At 47.3% G+C, this 16,413-nt stretch overlaps 1 long non-coding RNA gene across 1 annotated transcript in view; it reads left to right on the forward strand.

Moving 5' to 3' along the window:
- LOC146058660 (uncharacterized) overlaps nt 1-16,413 on the forward strand; it is a 188,001-nt gene that overhangs the window by 143,498 nt on the left and 28,090 nt on the right. The window lies entirely within an intron of this gene.

Consider the following 16,413-nt stretch of genomic DNA (forward strand, 5'->3'; position numbering starts at 1 on the left):
CTGCCTGGAAATAGAAGAAGAACCATTTAGGGCCTTTATCTGATTTCAAATTCATAGGAACGGAGAGGGAGCGAGTTTAATAAACAATCAACTGCAAATTAAGCCTTATAAATGCATGGGACGGCTCAGTCCGATCTCCATGGCTGCAGTTCTGCACTCGCCCGGCCTAGTCTTTCCAAAGGAAATAAGATAATAAAGATTGGAGACTTTTATCATTTATTGTATATCGTATCATCCCTACCGGGCGATGCATCTAATTCAGGTGAGCCATTTGGGCTTATAATTAGAGACGTGAGATTCGGTTCTCCAGAGATCCAAATCCACACGTATTTTGTACATCTGATCCGAGCCAACACTCGGTCCCGGTCGCCCAGAAAAATCCGATACGAGACGAGTCCCGGTTCGGATCTTCCAAACATTTGGATGTTGCAAAGATCCCAGATCTGTTTCAGACCCAGATGCAGGGCTGCTAAATTTGCAGCCCTGATTATTTTCGATTGACATGGTATACTGTGCACATGCGCAAGGTCCCCCATGTGAACGAAGCCAGTGATGGCTAGCCATTGCTGGCCGTTCCCAAGATGATTGGTGGCACCGCAGCATTTTCTGGTAGGGCCACCAAAAAGCCATTTGCAGCCGTGCACAGGGGTGGGAGTTTACTCTGGTGGGGAGGGGCTAACTGATCACTGGGCTGCAAAAAGTTGCAGCCCTGCGATCAGGTCTAAATCGGCTCCCTTGTTTTAGGACCGGGACCGCTGTCAGCATCAGTGTAGATGCTGCAATAGTGATTGGGGCGTCTTCAGGTGCACCCCCAGAACTTTTGGAAGCTCTACAGTAGGTGCGTCTTTTCCACTGTGAGTACAGTATGTCTTCCAAAGAAGATCAAGAATTAAAATCAAGAGCCTGATATATGATTGCAACAACATTAATGACGATGCAAAAAAAAAAAAAAATGCAGCTAGAAAATAATATTGTTATGGGGGCGGTGATAGTAAATAAATATTGCAAGCATTAATAATCATCTAGGAGTTGATCTTCCGTGATATTAATGTTGCCGCGGTTAGAGTGAAGGACGGAGGGATATACGGACTGTGGAAGTGCTTAGACCTTGGGATGCACTTACGGCATAATGCACCTGATAGCACGCTCGCTAATCGGACGCTCTCGTTTCCCATATACGCGTCCTTGCGTCTCTTATTCTCTCCAACACGACCGACAGGAGCGCTGGCTGATTTTATTATCTTATTACCTGTCTCAGGGGAGAAAGCCAGAGATTCTGTTCTTCTAGTAGTGAGTGGATTTCCCCAATAATAATAATAAAACACTAAAGCTTCTCCCCACCTCTACGGGGAAGATTCAAGCTTTCTGTGAGCTAACATTCACTAGTTGGCGGGTGATAGAGCAGTACTATTGTTGCATATATTTTCTATATTGTGCCACAATACTCCGCAGCGCCGTACATTGTGGGATAAGCACAGGAGAGAAGGTACAAACACACAATGCATAGAAATAACACAAAAGGTGGAATTACAAGTCAAGCAAAGACCGGAGCAGCCCTAGCGTCGATATCAGTGTCAGATGGGTCCATTCAGGGCCGGCGCTACCCACTCAGCAGCTCCTGCAAAGCAGGGAGGCGCCATGCTGAAAAGGCGCCTGCCTGACAGCGGGCAGGCAGCAGTATAAAGAGCTGCTCCCTGCCCCGCAAGTGCACACAGCCTGCGTGCCGGCAGCAGCACCTGTCTGACAGTGGGCGGCAGTATGGAGAGGCTGAGCAGCTCCCTGCACCGCGCACACACTGTCCTTCTCCTTCTTCCGACCTGCCCCCTCTTCCTCACGGACACTTGCGCTGAGGCATGTAGCGCTGTCTGTGAATGCCTGGATGACATGTCATGTCCAGATCTGCCCCCTACCCATTGCTTCCTGCGCCTGTCAGCTGTCAATCAAATGACAAACAGGCAGCAGCACCGCCTCCCCTTCCTTCCCTCTTCTCAGTGTGCTGTGCCAGTGCCACTGCCAGTCCCCAACACACCGCCCCCTCTATCTCCTTCCCTCTTCTTCCATCTCCCCTCCTTTCCCCCTCAGTCACGAGAGGGGTGTAATGGCGTCCTCAGCGTCCTGCCTACGCAGATAGAAGAGGAGGGACTGCACAAGAGTTAAACAGCAAAAGAACAGTGAGTCCTTTATTATACATGTTTATAACAAATTTTTTAATAATTGTAGATTTTTTTATATTAATTTAGACACTTTTTAAATAATGGGCTGGATTATGTGCCTAAATGTGGCCATACATGCTACAATCGGGCATCGCATCGCACAGTACAAAAAGTATGTGCTGCACATACTTTTTGTACTGGTTTCGGATCGCATCACATTGCATGTATGCCATGCGATGCGATCTAGCACATAACATATGCGATTCTCGCAGCGTGTATGGGCACCTTTAGTGCCTGCAACATTTTGCGGACACAGCACTGAGATGGTGTTGGTGCATACATGTACATGCACCCGAGATCCTCCATAGGATCGCATGTTGCATACGCTCCCACAATCGGGCTGCAGCTTGTTGCAAAGGCAATGTGAAAGGGCGCAAAATGTATGGTTTGCAGGAGGGCGCCGGACACCCTAGCACCGGCCCTGGGTCCATTGGTGCTGGCATTACAGTTATTTGGTTTGCACCTGTATTTTACACTAATTAGGCCTGATTCAGACCTGTTGGCTAACAGACATCGACCCATCTGCGTTCTCAGGGGTGCACCCCTGCCCACCCCACCCACCCCTTCTGGAGAGAACGGCCCGGAGTGCGCGAATGATTGGTTGTAATGTTATACCGCTGTACTTTATCACTCTCTGCCCCAGTGTCGGTTGTGAAGCATTCTTTCTGCCTCCGTCTACTGACGGCTCATTGTGTGAATAATTGTTTCCACTATGACTATGATTATCGGTCGCTGTGATCACGTTCACAGGCCGACGTTGCCATTTAATCTCCTGACATGAGCTTCAGGCCATGAGTCTCATCCGCAGAGTATAAAAGTCTATGCGATTAATTGCAGATCCCCGGGGATGCCAGGATTACAGAAGGCTTCACAAGTGATTTTCGGTCGCACCACTAATCGTATGAGACACGATGGGCAGCCGGGTATACAAGGCACTTAAGTCTGTGCCACTAGATTCGGAGGGCCGTGCTCATTGCAGATCACGCCATTTGTCTTTGCAGCTTAAAAACCTTACAGTGGGGGGTCTAACTTTAGCTTTTTTGGGGGTATTTATGGGAAATAAGCAGTGGCGGATCCAGGGTTGGGTCTGCAGCTCAGTCCAAATAGGGGAGACACACCCACTGCCAGCGAGTCAGTTGGAATGGCAAGTGGTGGCAGTGGCCACCCTATCTGAATTTTGTATTCTGCTGCAGCCCCTCCTCTCAAACAGGGCAGGCCCTTACCCAAATGGTGCCTGTGATGCACTGTTCCTCCTGTGCACCAACCGCCTACCATCTGCCACTAATATACTGTAACATAATATCAATATTTTGCACCAGCATTTATTTACGGGAGACTGAGGGACAGGGGGCATGGCCAGGAGCTCTCAGAATGCTGGCCATCAAAACGGGGCATACCTTCGCGATCACAGACATTTCTGTAAAGCCACACCCACTTTTCATGAGGTCATGCCCTTTTCCGTGAACGTGCGCAGAATCGCCGCACAGGCGTCCCGATCGCCGCTTCATCAAAGTTGGGACGCATGCACACAGCACTGACCACACCCATCCAGCACTGACCACAACCATCCAGAACTGACCACACCCATACAGAACTGACCACACCCATGCATCACTGACCACACTCACACCGCCCTGACCACACCCATATAGCACTGACCACACTCACACAGCCCTGACCACACCCATGCATCACTGATCACACACAGCCCTGACCACACCCGTGGCCTAATTTGGGGGCGTGGCCTATACTCGCGGCTCTCCCACGAGGCCACGCCCCCATTTTGCCGCTATGGGGGCATGACCCAGAGGCTCTGTGAGCCTCTAGCCATGCCCCCAGCCCCCTGGCTACGGGAATAGATGCGCACAGCGTTTATTCCCCGCTGCTTAGCAGCCGACAGGGGGGACTCCCAACAGCCCCCCCACACCGCGGGACACTGCCGCCCGCGGGTGGGACAGCGGGACAGGCCCTGATAATCGGGACTGTCCCGCTAAAATCGGGACTGTTGGGAGGTATGCTTTGTTTCTGCCCCCCCCCCAAAAAATCTATGGGGGCTGATCCATCCATACTTACACTTTGTGGAGATCCCCCGAAAACAGCCATAATGCAACTTTAATACATTTGTGGGTACTTGTTTCCTAGCACAGCCACAAAGATGTTCATCGTGGGCATCGTGAGGAAAAATCGGGGGCATCGCGGCCATCGCGTGCACTAAAAAATCGGGTGCGATGGTACCGACGCGATTTTCCTATAGGGAACAATGTTAAATACCTCAATTTAGCCGCGATGCCCCCGATTTACCATAGGAATCAATGTTAAATGGCTCAATTGACCCAAATCATCATAGGGAACAATGGGAAATGGGCCAGAAAACCGCTGAACACTGAAATGTCCCCCCAAAAGTAGTTGACGCCACCCCACGATCAACGCAAACTCGAAGCGTGGCGAGCGCAGCGAGCCCGCGAGGGGCGGCGGTACGCGTCCTCCGACCTTTTCATACCCCCACTATCCACGTCGGCGTGGAGTTGAGAATAGAATAGTGTGGCGAGCGCAGCGAGCCCCGCGAGGGGACGCGGATACCTGTGAAGCCCGCGAAGGGAAGCCTTTACCTGTGAAGGTATCTGCGTCCCCTCGCGGGGCTCGCTGCGCTCGCCACGCTTCGGGCTCGGTGGCTCGCTGCGCTCGCCACACTATTCTATTCTCAACTCCACGCCGACGTGGATAGTGGGGGTATGAAAAGGTCGGAGGACGCGTACCGCCGCCCCTCGCGGGCTCGCTGCGCTCGCCACGCTTCGGGTTGGCGTTGATCGTGGGGTGGCGTCAACTACTTTTGGGGGGACATTTCACTGTTCAGGGGTGTTTTTTGGGTTTTCTGGCCCATTTACCATTGTTCCCTATGATGATTTGGGTCAATTGAGCCATTTAACATTGATTCCTATGGGAAATCGGGGGCATCGCAAGTAAATTGAGGGATTTAACATTGTCCCCTATGGGGAAATCGGGGGCATCGCGTCTGGACCATTTAAGCCTTTTTTAGCCGCATACGACGCGACCGACGTGATATTGACTTTTTCCAATGCATTTCAATGGGAAAATCGGGGGCATCGCGTCGGTCGCGTCGTATACCACTAAAAATGACACCCGATACCCGCGATTGTGGCCGTGCTAGGAAACAAGTACCCATTTGTGCTGGCAAACGCAGAAACACACGGTGCCGAAAACTCAGACAGCCGCGTGTCCCTGCCAGGACTATTGACAGCGACACATAGGGCCTTATTCTGGTTGGTGCGGCCGGGCCGTACGCGTACGTTCCGGGGTTTTTCATGATCTGCGCATGCGTACATTCGCTAATGCGCAGGCGCGAACACTCCACAACGCTTACGGACGGGTCTCTCCGTGCGAAAAAACCTGTACGCGAGAGTACGGCCATTGGGGGCGGCATAGGGGCGTGTTGAGGGGAGCGGCCGAAATAATGAGGGAAAATGGGCGTAAATATGGGCGTACACGGGGGTGTGCACCAAAAATGAGCGGTGCTACTACCGCACGATCGCCTAAAGCACCGTTCATTTCGGACACAAAACAGGCGGCCGCCAACCGCCAGCTCAGACCACCCCTACAGATACCGCATGCCAGCGTGCGCCTGGGTTTGCTAATTAACGCTGATTACTACTCAAACACATACACCTGAATGTAATAAGCAATGCTGCAGTCTATTAAGTCCAAACCATGATTTCACTACCTGCAAGCCACACACAGCACTCAAACACATTGGAAGCTTATCTTTCTATACTTCTCTACATGTAAAGGTTTGTTTAATTTAAGGTAAGAATCTTTTTAAGACCTGCTTATATATGCTAAGGTAGCTATTTGCTAAACAGTTAGACACATTCACTACGTGCTTTCATAGACTTTACACAGTAGCACACTCAATCTACACAAGTCGACATGTGTCAACGTGTTCACTCTAATACAAACATAGGTTTTGTATTTATGATACAATAACATAAACCACATCTAACACCTACAAAGTATGTTTCAGCAATGTTTTAAGCCCATGCCCACTATTTTGCACACAATCTTCAATTGAGTTAATAGAAAACAATAATTGAATAACAATTAGAATAATTAATTAATTGTCAGAATTGTAGTTGAAAGGCAAGATTTGCAGGTCCATATATGTGAAGGGTATGCCAGCGTGCACGGACGTACGCTCACTCTCACGAGCGGTGACATAAGCTGAGTTTTCTATTGAAAACAATAGGGACCCGTCCGTGCAAGCTGGCGTACGCTCAGATAGCCGCAAGAAGTCGGTGGGAAGACGGACGAGAGACGTCCGTAAACGGTGGCGTACGCTCTGTTGTACGCCAGTTGTTGGAGTGTAAGGGCTGGCCCGTCCGTGTACGTTGGCGTACGCTCAATTGTACGCCACTCCCCTTCGACCTTGTTTCTGCCCGTACGTATGCGGCTGATTTGTGGGTGGACTTAACCCCAACGGCCGCGTACGGAGAGCGTACGCTAATAGTGACCGTACGCACGTTTGGCCGCTCCGATCAGAATAACCTCCATTGTTAGGGGCGGGAATGGTGGAGCAACTAGTGGGTTAATACACAGCCGCGATCAGAAGCAATTAATACACCACCGCAGCAGAGAGTGTCGCTGGAAGATTTGGTGCGGGGGACGTAGGAAGGTTTGTAAGTCAGTAGCTCACAGTATTAACCTGAGGTTATTCCTTCAAATAAAGATTTCTCTGAGTGCTTTGTAATCAGTATTTAAAGCAATTAACCTCTGACAAGCGCGTTTTTACTTAAAGGTGTCAGAAGTAGATTTGCTAAACACCGTCTAATACACGGATTTGAATTGGCCGGCGGATCATGAATAGGTGCAAAAAGGAAGAACTGGAAATAAATAACAATGACTAAACTCTATTATCACTATTATTATTACTATTATTATTATTATTACTATTATTATTATTATTATTATTATTATTATTATTATTATTATTACTATTATTATTACTATTATTATTATTATTATTAATATTACTATTATTATTATTATTACTATTATTATTACTATTATTATTATTACTATTATTATTATTATTATTATTATTATTACTATTATTATTATTATTATTATTATTACTATTATTATTATTATTACTATTATTATTACTATTATTATTATTACTATTATTATTATTACTATTATTATTATTACTATTATTGTTATTATTATTATTATTATTACTATTATTATTACTACATTTTTTGTTCTTGTATCTTAGTTTACATTAACTATATTTAAGATAATTGTGGTTAAAAATGTTCCACAACATCTTTTACACCATATATATATACATATATGACCTTTACATTATATATATATATACATATTGGGACAATCAGTCCTCAAATAGGGTTCTGTCCTTCTGCAGTCAGGACAGTTGTGACCAGTGGCGGTTCCAGAGGTGAGGATGTGGTGCGGTCCAAAATTCAAATAGATGATCCGCACCAACTGCCAGCGAGTCCTGACCAGTGATGATTGGCAGCAGTTGGTGTAGCAGTTAGTGCCGCTCCCCTATTTGCATTTTGGTCTATGCTGCAGCCCCCCCTCTGGATCCACCACTAATTGGGAGGTTTAGATTTGCATGCTGGCCGAGCTGCTTATCATAATTGTTGGATTTTTATTGGTAATCTGGTGCTATTATGGGACTCATTGTTGAAGGCTGGCAATGCAATCCCACCAATCACGGGAACGCACAACACCGGTGCCCGGGACCGTACACATGGAGCGATCTGATCTTAATTTCTAAGCGATCTAGTCAGATCGTTTGGTACTCTTTACCTAGAAGGGCGCCCATCGCGGCCATCGCGGGCATCGCATGTACTAAAAAATTGCATGCGATGCGACCGACGCGATGACCGCGATTTCCCATAGGGAACAATGTTAAATGTCCCAATTGACCGGATTTTCCTGTTCAATGTCCCAATTGACCCGATTTTCCATAGGGAACAATGTTAAATGGCCCACAGAGGCCAAATAGGCACCCTGAAGTGTGAAATGGCCCCCCCAATTGTTAACGCCACCCCACGATCAACGTCAACCCGAAGCGTGGCGAGCGCAGCGAGCCCGCGAGGGGCGGCGGTACACGTCCTACGACCTTTTCATACCCCCACTCTCCACGTCGGCGTGGAGTTGAGAATAGAAAAAGTGGCGAGCGCAGCGAGCCACTGAGCCCGAAGCGTGGCGAGCGCAGCGAGCCCCGCAAGGGGACGCGGACACCTTTACAGGTATACGCGTCCCCCCGCGGGCTTCACAGCTAACCGCGTCCCCTCGCCACGCTTCGGGCTCGGTGGCTCGCTGCGCTCGCCACACTTTCTATTCTCATCTCCACGCCGACGTGGATAGTGTGGGTATGAAAAGGTCGTAGGACGCGTACCTCCACCGCTCGCCACGCTTCGGGTTCGCTGCGCTCGCCACGCTTCGGGTTGACATTGATCGTGGGGTGGCGTTAACAATTGGGGGGCCATTTCACACTTCAGGGTGCCTATTTGGCCTCTGTGGGCCATTTAACATTGTTCCCTATGGGAAATCGCGGTCATCGCGTCGGTCGCATCGCATGCGATTTTTTGGTTGCATGCGATGCGACCGACGTGATTTTTTTTCCCTAATGATGCCCACGATCAAAATCGTGGGCGCCCTTCTAGGTAAAGAGTAACGATCGTTTAAAAATAGCCCTCAATCACCCCATGTGTATGTCCCATAATATCTGTGGGCTGCATGCAAAAACAGACAGTATTTACCCTGCACAGAAACAAAATAACTCCATAACGCCAAATTTAACTCTCTCTGCACATGTTACATCGGCCTACCTGCAGCGCAGCATGGCTTTGTCCATCTGCAGCCTTGCTACCAGGTGTGAATCATGCCCTTTGACACCATTATGCTGGGCTGACACAGGCGTACACCCCACACTCCTGGGTCATTTTGCTTTTATATTACTTTGCAATTTGTATTTTAAATGAAGGTTTTCCAGACAGTGCAGCTGGGCTCTTCCTGACCCCTCCCCCGACCTGTACTCGCCATATTGGCGTCCCCGGCAGGACAAGCTCGGTTAGAACTGACAAATCGCTGCAGAAAGTCACGGAGAACAGAATTTGCTGAATTATTTGTGTAAGAGCCATAACGACGGACGTCGGGGGAGAGGTAAAACATTTCCAGAGTCTACAAAAGTCTGTCAATCCAGATCCATTTATGTGTCGCAATGAACATCGGGATATTTTGGACATCTGGAAAAGGACTGACATGGGATGGAGATTTCATCCAGCTAAGGAACATCTGCTCTATAACATTGTACTAATTATTCTCAGCAATCGACATAAAACCGCGCCAGTATTAACCAGTGCGTGGAATCCGGCACAGAGACACGGACACCGTTATCCAGGTTTAGTAGCCTCTGATGGTTCTGGATTTGCACTGTTCATTCGCAGTGCTGGGGATACGCCGTCGATAAATCATTCGATACTAGCCGACCATAGAATGATTTCCATGGGAGCGCTTAGCTTTCCCATGAGCACTACCTGTGGCCGCCGTCCCACGCCCACTGCCCCCGCACTGCTACGTGCGCATGGGCCGACGAATAGGTAAATCGGCAAGCCTGCTCGCACAAAGCAGCTGCACATGCGGATAAAAGTTTATGCGCATGCACAGTAGCTAAACACCGCTCCCCTGTGCGAACGCGCAGTAAAGCGATCAGACCAGAATCAGGGCCTTAATTAGCTGCGACTGGCATTGGGCATCTTTGTACAGCGCAAAACTTTTTGCAAAGTTGTCGATGCCCCTCCCACTGGCTGCTTACATCATGCAAGGTGGGCAGTCGGAGCTCTTGGGGGCGGGGGCACCAGATCTGGGTAGCAAAACATGCAGGTTCGGGGGAGAATATTTCAGTGAAGGGTCTTTCAGGCTGTAGCCTGCGTTCTTTACACCGCATGAGAATTTACGTTTCCTCTTTACCACTGAGCCGAGAGACCGTAAAGCCTTCCTACAGAAAGATGGCTCCACGCGCCAGACTATAGTTTATGTAATTATACAGGTTTTACATTAATATCAGTTAATAGCTCATTAGGCTGACACCATATACTGATGGCAGGGACCCGATTATTCTTGAAGAATTATAATTGTCTAACCACGATTAACCTACTTACTCCATTATTGGACCATATGAAGAAGACATTAAAATCTCATCTGGAAAACCATCTATTAAACTCACCTGTAGGAAACGTTATGATGAGGATCTTAGTTTCCGAATGTGTATCAGGGCTGTTTATTATCTAGCTACAGTATCCAGAAACTGGCAGAGGTGATACAAATATTAACATTTCAGCCATAAATCTCCTTCTGCCATGCATTGTACCCCTAATCTACAGATTCTGCCAGGGGTGCCACTAAAAAATTTCTTTGCAAGGACAGTGACTTGCTATAGCCGGTCATGAGTCCCTGCTGACAACACTCATTACATCCACTTCTGAGAACCCCTGACAGGAGGGACAGAAGCACATGATCACACAGGGTCTTCTTATCTGTGTATTGGTGTGCACTCATCCATAGCATGCTGCTGCTAGTGAGTGACTCAGATTTGGCTAGTGCTAAAACTCTATGGAAAATAGCAGATCCATTAAATAAAGATTGCTTAGGGATAAATTCACACAAGGAAAAATTGCATTTGGAAATTATTGCATAGACATCACATTTATCATGTACACTGTGCTGAGTGAGAAGAAAAGAAATAGCACAGCGAATAGATAGCTGAAAACAAGTCCCATATTGCAGGCAGCAATGTTAGTACAGGCCGGGTCTTCATTATAAGTGTATTTCAAAAACCAAAATATTCAGAAAGCAGTCGTTTTTCAGAAAATTTTGTTTTTGTTAATGTCCCCCCCCCCCTCCAGTCTCTTTTTTCATACTTACCTCATCCCCCGATATCCAAGATGGCCTCCGATATCCTCTTCAGCGACATCTCCGGTCCCAGGGGTGCATACTCGCGCAATGCACCCCTCGACCTCTGGAGGATACTGAAGGCCGCTGTGGATGCTGGGGGACACCATCGATGCCGGGGGACCATCGGAGTACCACTAGGGGACTACGTAAGTATGGAAAAAATATATATTCCAAACTAAATAAAAAACCCTTATCCAAAATACTTGTGGTCCCAAACATTTGTGATAAGTTATACTCAACCTGTATCGATAATTGCAAACCTTCCCAAAATATATTGTTATACTAATGTTATATAGAAATATCTCGCAGCAACAAGCATTTAAGAATAGACAGGCCCACATGTGGAGCTAGACACACCCTTTAGGCAGAGTGTGACACGCCCCCTCGAAGTCGTATCCTACTGTGATCTCCTTATTCTAGTATGTATATTAGCCATTAGCATTAATAAATGTAAATATCGCTCATTTAGTCCTTCGCTTTACAAAACAATGTGCAATTCTTAAACTAAATTTCCTTTTGCATAGTCGGCCCCAAAACTCGCTGTAGGCACGCCCCTGTCATGCGATGGGGGAACAGCTACTATATAGCATTACCGGCTGCTTAATATCCTAATGTCACTCTCTACGATAAGTTCACAATGACAAAAGGTGGCCTTCTTCCTTAATGAATATTTATTGAAACTTCGTGTCTGGTCTGGTTTAAGGCATTGCACATTAGCCGCGACGGTTGTCTGTACAATGTTATGCTTTATCTCACCCAGTAATTGCCAGAGTCAGGTAAATGTTGATTTACATGTAAATAGGTTTTACTAAACTCGTCGTTAAGTGATACAAGACTAGGATATAATTTTTTCTCATTAGGCGCCACCGGCAAAGGCAGAAAATTCAAATGAATAAATTGTATTTGTAAATATCAGGCGATGTGTAACGGCGAGCGCTGGGTAATGGGATTTCCATTTTTTAGCCGGAGTAAATAACGGTATTGAGTATTTAGCTCGTTGTTGAGGTCAGATGAAGGGAGCGCGGACACTCCTGGCAGGTAGAGCGCAATCAGAGGTCCGTGGACGGCTGGAGCCAATCACGCTGCAATTATCTCCACATCCTTCTGTTAGCGCACTCAATAAAAGGGATAATGACACGAGAGCATCCAAACACTTTTGAATTAAATGCGCTACTAAATACCAGGCGCCGGGACTTGACCGCAAGACAAAAGAAACGATGACTCTTCAAATTCTGTTTTTCAAAAAGACGTCCGATTAATGTGACTTTTTCTTTGTATCTAACCTTCACGCGTGTATGTATACTGCAGCTGCAAGGGATGAACAGCAGCTGCAGATATATAGGAAGTCGGGAAACTCTGTAGCAAGCCCACTCTCACTAGGAAGAAGGAGGGGGGGAATAACCCGAATTTTTTTATTTTCATGCAGAAATCGGGAGAGTGGGCTAATGTGGTCCCAGCCAGTCTGGGGGTAGAGGAGACCATTTGCCACGAGCAGATGGCTGGAGGGATGTAGGCATGGTTAGGTCTAAATTCAAGTGGGCTAAGGGACCTCCTGACGTCACAGGGGAGAAGAGGGGATGGAGAGAGGAGGAGCAAGGTCGGAACAAGGGTCCCAAATGGATCCTTGTGGGCTGGCTTTGCTTGCCACGCTTTGGGCAGTGTGGCTCGCTCCACTTCACTCGCCACCTGGTTACTAAAGGCAACTAGTGGTGGCATGGATAGTGAAGGAGCAAACCCCACCCCCCCCCTGGCCTTACTCCTCCCCCTGGGCGTGAAAGGTCCCTTAGCGCACTACAATTTAGCAACTGGCCTGTACGGGATGCGAGAGGGGCAAGCACAGGACCCCGTCCCTCCACCGACCCGCAACATCTGGTGCCTCAGCTGCATGCCCCTCCTCCTCCTCCCAGTCACTGAACTGCTCACCCCACATCGCTTGCTGACAGATTGTTCCCCTCCTCCACCCGGTAGCTAGCCACACATGTCCCCTGTGTCTCCGCTCTGAGCGCTGTGGGACCATCAGGTGGTGCCTGTTACTGTTTCCTGGTAACTGCTGCTACTGAGTCCGGGGATGGCAAGTAGCCTGTGTTTGCAGCGTAGTATAACATACCTCCAAACTTTCATGCTTGCACGTGTGGGACAAGTGCGCATGACCAAATTTGGGGGCATGGCCTCGCTTCCAGGGATGTGGCCTACAATTGCAAGGCCATGCCCCATTTATGCCACTGTGGGGGCATGGGCAGCGCTGGACACTGCTGGCTGCAAGACTGTCCCAAAAACTAGGACTGTTCTGCGAGAATTGGCAAGTTGGGAGGTATGGTATAAGGAGGAGGTGCAGAGTGTGCGATATGTGACGGTAGTATTATATAGAGGTGGGGGAGTGCACTATATACAAAAACCTGCCGGAGCACCAGTCCCATTCTCGGCGAATGGCATGCCGATATGGCGAATGGCATGCTCTGGTGCGCCGGCAGGTCGAATAAACCTGGTTCCATCTGTATAGGGGGCACTATATGGAGGGTATAATAATGCAGGTGAGATTTAATAGGATGAGAGATTTCGAAAGTGAGATTTGGCAAGAAATCTCCACTTTTTTAAAGCGGCAATCACTTACACTGGTAAACCAGTTTGATTTTGCAGTGTAAATGATCGCCACTTTAAAAACACTGGAGATTTCTTACCGAACCTCTCATCCTATTAAATCTCTCCCAGTGTTTCTACTCTAATGGTGATAGTTCAATTGATAACAGTCTGGGGCAGATTTACAAATGAGTGATATTCCTGTTATCACTGGTTATGAGTGATAAATGATGCTCCAGCCAATCAGTTCCTGCCAGGACATGACGTCATAATACAACGTTTCCCCTGTACTGTAATTATCCATTCGCCGTTTCCCTGCCCTTTATAGCCCACCAGAGCAACTTCTCATCTCATCACCCAGAATACCAGTGAGCCAGAAATAAATAATTGCTGCTGATATGTGACAGGACCATAGACAGCAACACCACCAGCGGCTGCCTTCATATTTTCTAACCTAGCTGCACTGTATTCCCCGCTGACCGATCTATACCCCAAGTCCTTATGGTACAGTATTTCTCATCATGTAACATCGACTTTTATCCAAAACAAAAATAAACTTTTTTTCTCCTCGTATTTTAGTCCCTGACATTATTTTCCACCAATGTTGTGTTTGTAAAAAAATACCAGTTTGATGAGACAACCTCTCCGCTCCGGCTTCGGGCCTATATTGATGAATAGCACTCGGATTTCATCAAGCTTTATTGATTGACTTCAACATAACATGTAAACTCCACAGAATGTAAAAATAAAGTTGTAAAATAATTGAATGAGGTTTACTGTCCCCAGAAGGCTTCCCCGGCAAATGTTCAGGAACTTCACATTTTTTGCTTAACACACTTCATGCTTTTCCCCAAGGTTTGCGCTTATCGGCTATTAATATCCTACGCCGGCTTTCACAAACTGTTGTATCACTGAATAATAACATTTCAGAAACAGCAAACAGAGAACGATGGATTTAATTACTCCATTCAGTACACGTCGGCGTTGGAGAATGATTAATAACATTGGGTTCCATAGAGAACACAGGCCCAATGCAGAGCCCCCAACCCCCTATTCCCTCCTGCAAACTAGGTATCTATGCAAACTATGGTTTAGCCATGTGCTTTCTCTCATACAGTACACGTGTGAAGCAGCAAAAGCCTGGGACAGGGCCATGATTGGCAGCTCAAGATGTCATAGAGGCCGGTCACCCCACCCCTGGCAGAATTGGGGGTGGTAGCAATTGGGGGGGTTGGTTTAGGTTGGTTTAGTACCATGTAAACTATGGCTACTATCAATAGTGGAAATCCACACAGCTCTCCATTAATGGCAAAAGTAATTTCTACCAGATCAATGTTCCATGCCAATGAAAACCCTAATTCTCCCCACCACCCATGCTGTGCATCATGGTTTGGTTTATGTGCAAAGGTCTACTATAAGTATAGCCTTATTTTATAAAATAAGAAAGTATCATTTACTCTCTAGCGGTGCCAAATTCACTTCATTTTAGTCCGTTTCAATTTACATATTTATTTTCATTTTAGTCAACTTTGAAAACACGCCGGAGTATCGACTCCCAAATCTGAGTTTCCGACCCAATTACAGCCGGAGCAGAGCAGGCGCAGCTTAGTTCCCTTCTGCATCGATTGCGGAGCTAGAAGAGACGTTATGTGAATGCATTGTGTCACCAGCAGATCATATATTACCCCAGGCAAAGAAAAAAATTCCATTGAGTTTCTGTACATAGAGACTCTCCATGCAGTCTGATAAATCGATCCCCAGAGCGCGTTTAATCACCATCAATTTAGGGAAGAGGACGGGAAGGGCAGATGCCGGCACACGTGTATGTATAACCGTTCTGACTGAGCGAGCATAATAGGAGCCGTTTGTTTTTTATCTAAACAGCCAGGTTGGGGGCTCGTCCGCTCTCGGCAGGGAGCTGAACGCCAGGCGTCAGAGATTTCCTATTGTATCGCTTGGTAATCGCCTACAGAAACCTCCAGCTTTTGCCGATTGGACAGATTCCGGTACACCGTCGTCTCAGCTCTCTCTATTTCCCAAGTTGGGTTTTGCAAAATGGAAATGGCCATAATCCTAGAGCTCCCCGATGCCAATAAACGTGGAAACTGCTACAGAGAAAGGCAACTTGTGCAATTGGGGTGACCATCTTGTTGTAAGAAGATGTAAAGTGTCAAACCTTTTGAAGAGGATAGGGGAGCTGTTGCCATAGCAGCCGATAAACATTTACTTACTGCACATTAATGCACCTTAGAAATGATAGCTACAATCTGATTGGTTGACATAGCAACTTCTCCACACGTTTTTCATGTGTCCGTCGTCACATGTCAAAATGGAGACCGTTTAACTGTACTGCGTCCCCGTGCATGGTTCGCCACGCTCACCATGATTCGGGCACGGTGCCAAACACATTCTCACTCTATGCCCACTTGTATAATGAAGTATGAACCAAGTCGGTCTACACCCACAAAAGAGTGAAAAACACGTTTAGACCATTTCAGTGTTTACCATGTCCATGTCGAACTTAAGTTATGTCAACGTTCTGTCAATGCCGACCTATGGTATGTTGAACATTTGAAGGTGTCAACGTAGTCACTGTCGACCATTAGTGGTCAACCATACC

This window comes from Crinia signifera, chromosome 2, assembly GCF_055691185.1.
Source record: "Crinia signifera chromosome 2, ASM5569118v1, whole genome shotgun sequence".
Taxonomy (NCBI): domain Eukaryota; kingdom Metazoa; phylum Chordata; class Amphibia; order Anura; family Myobatrachidae; genus Crinia; species Crinia signifera.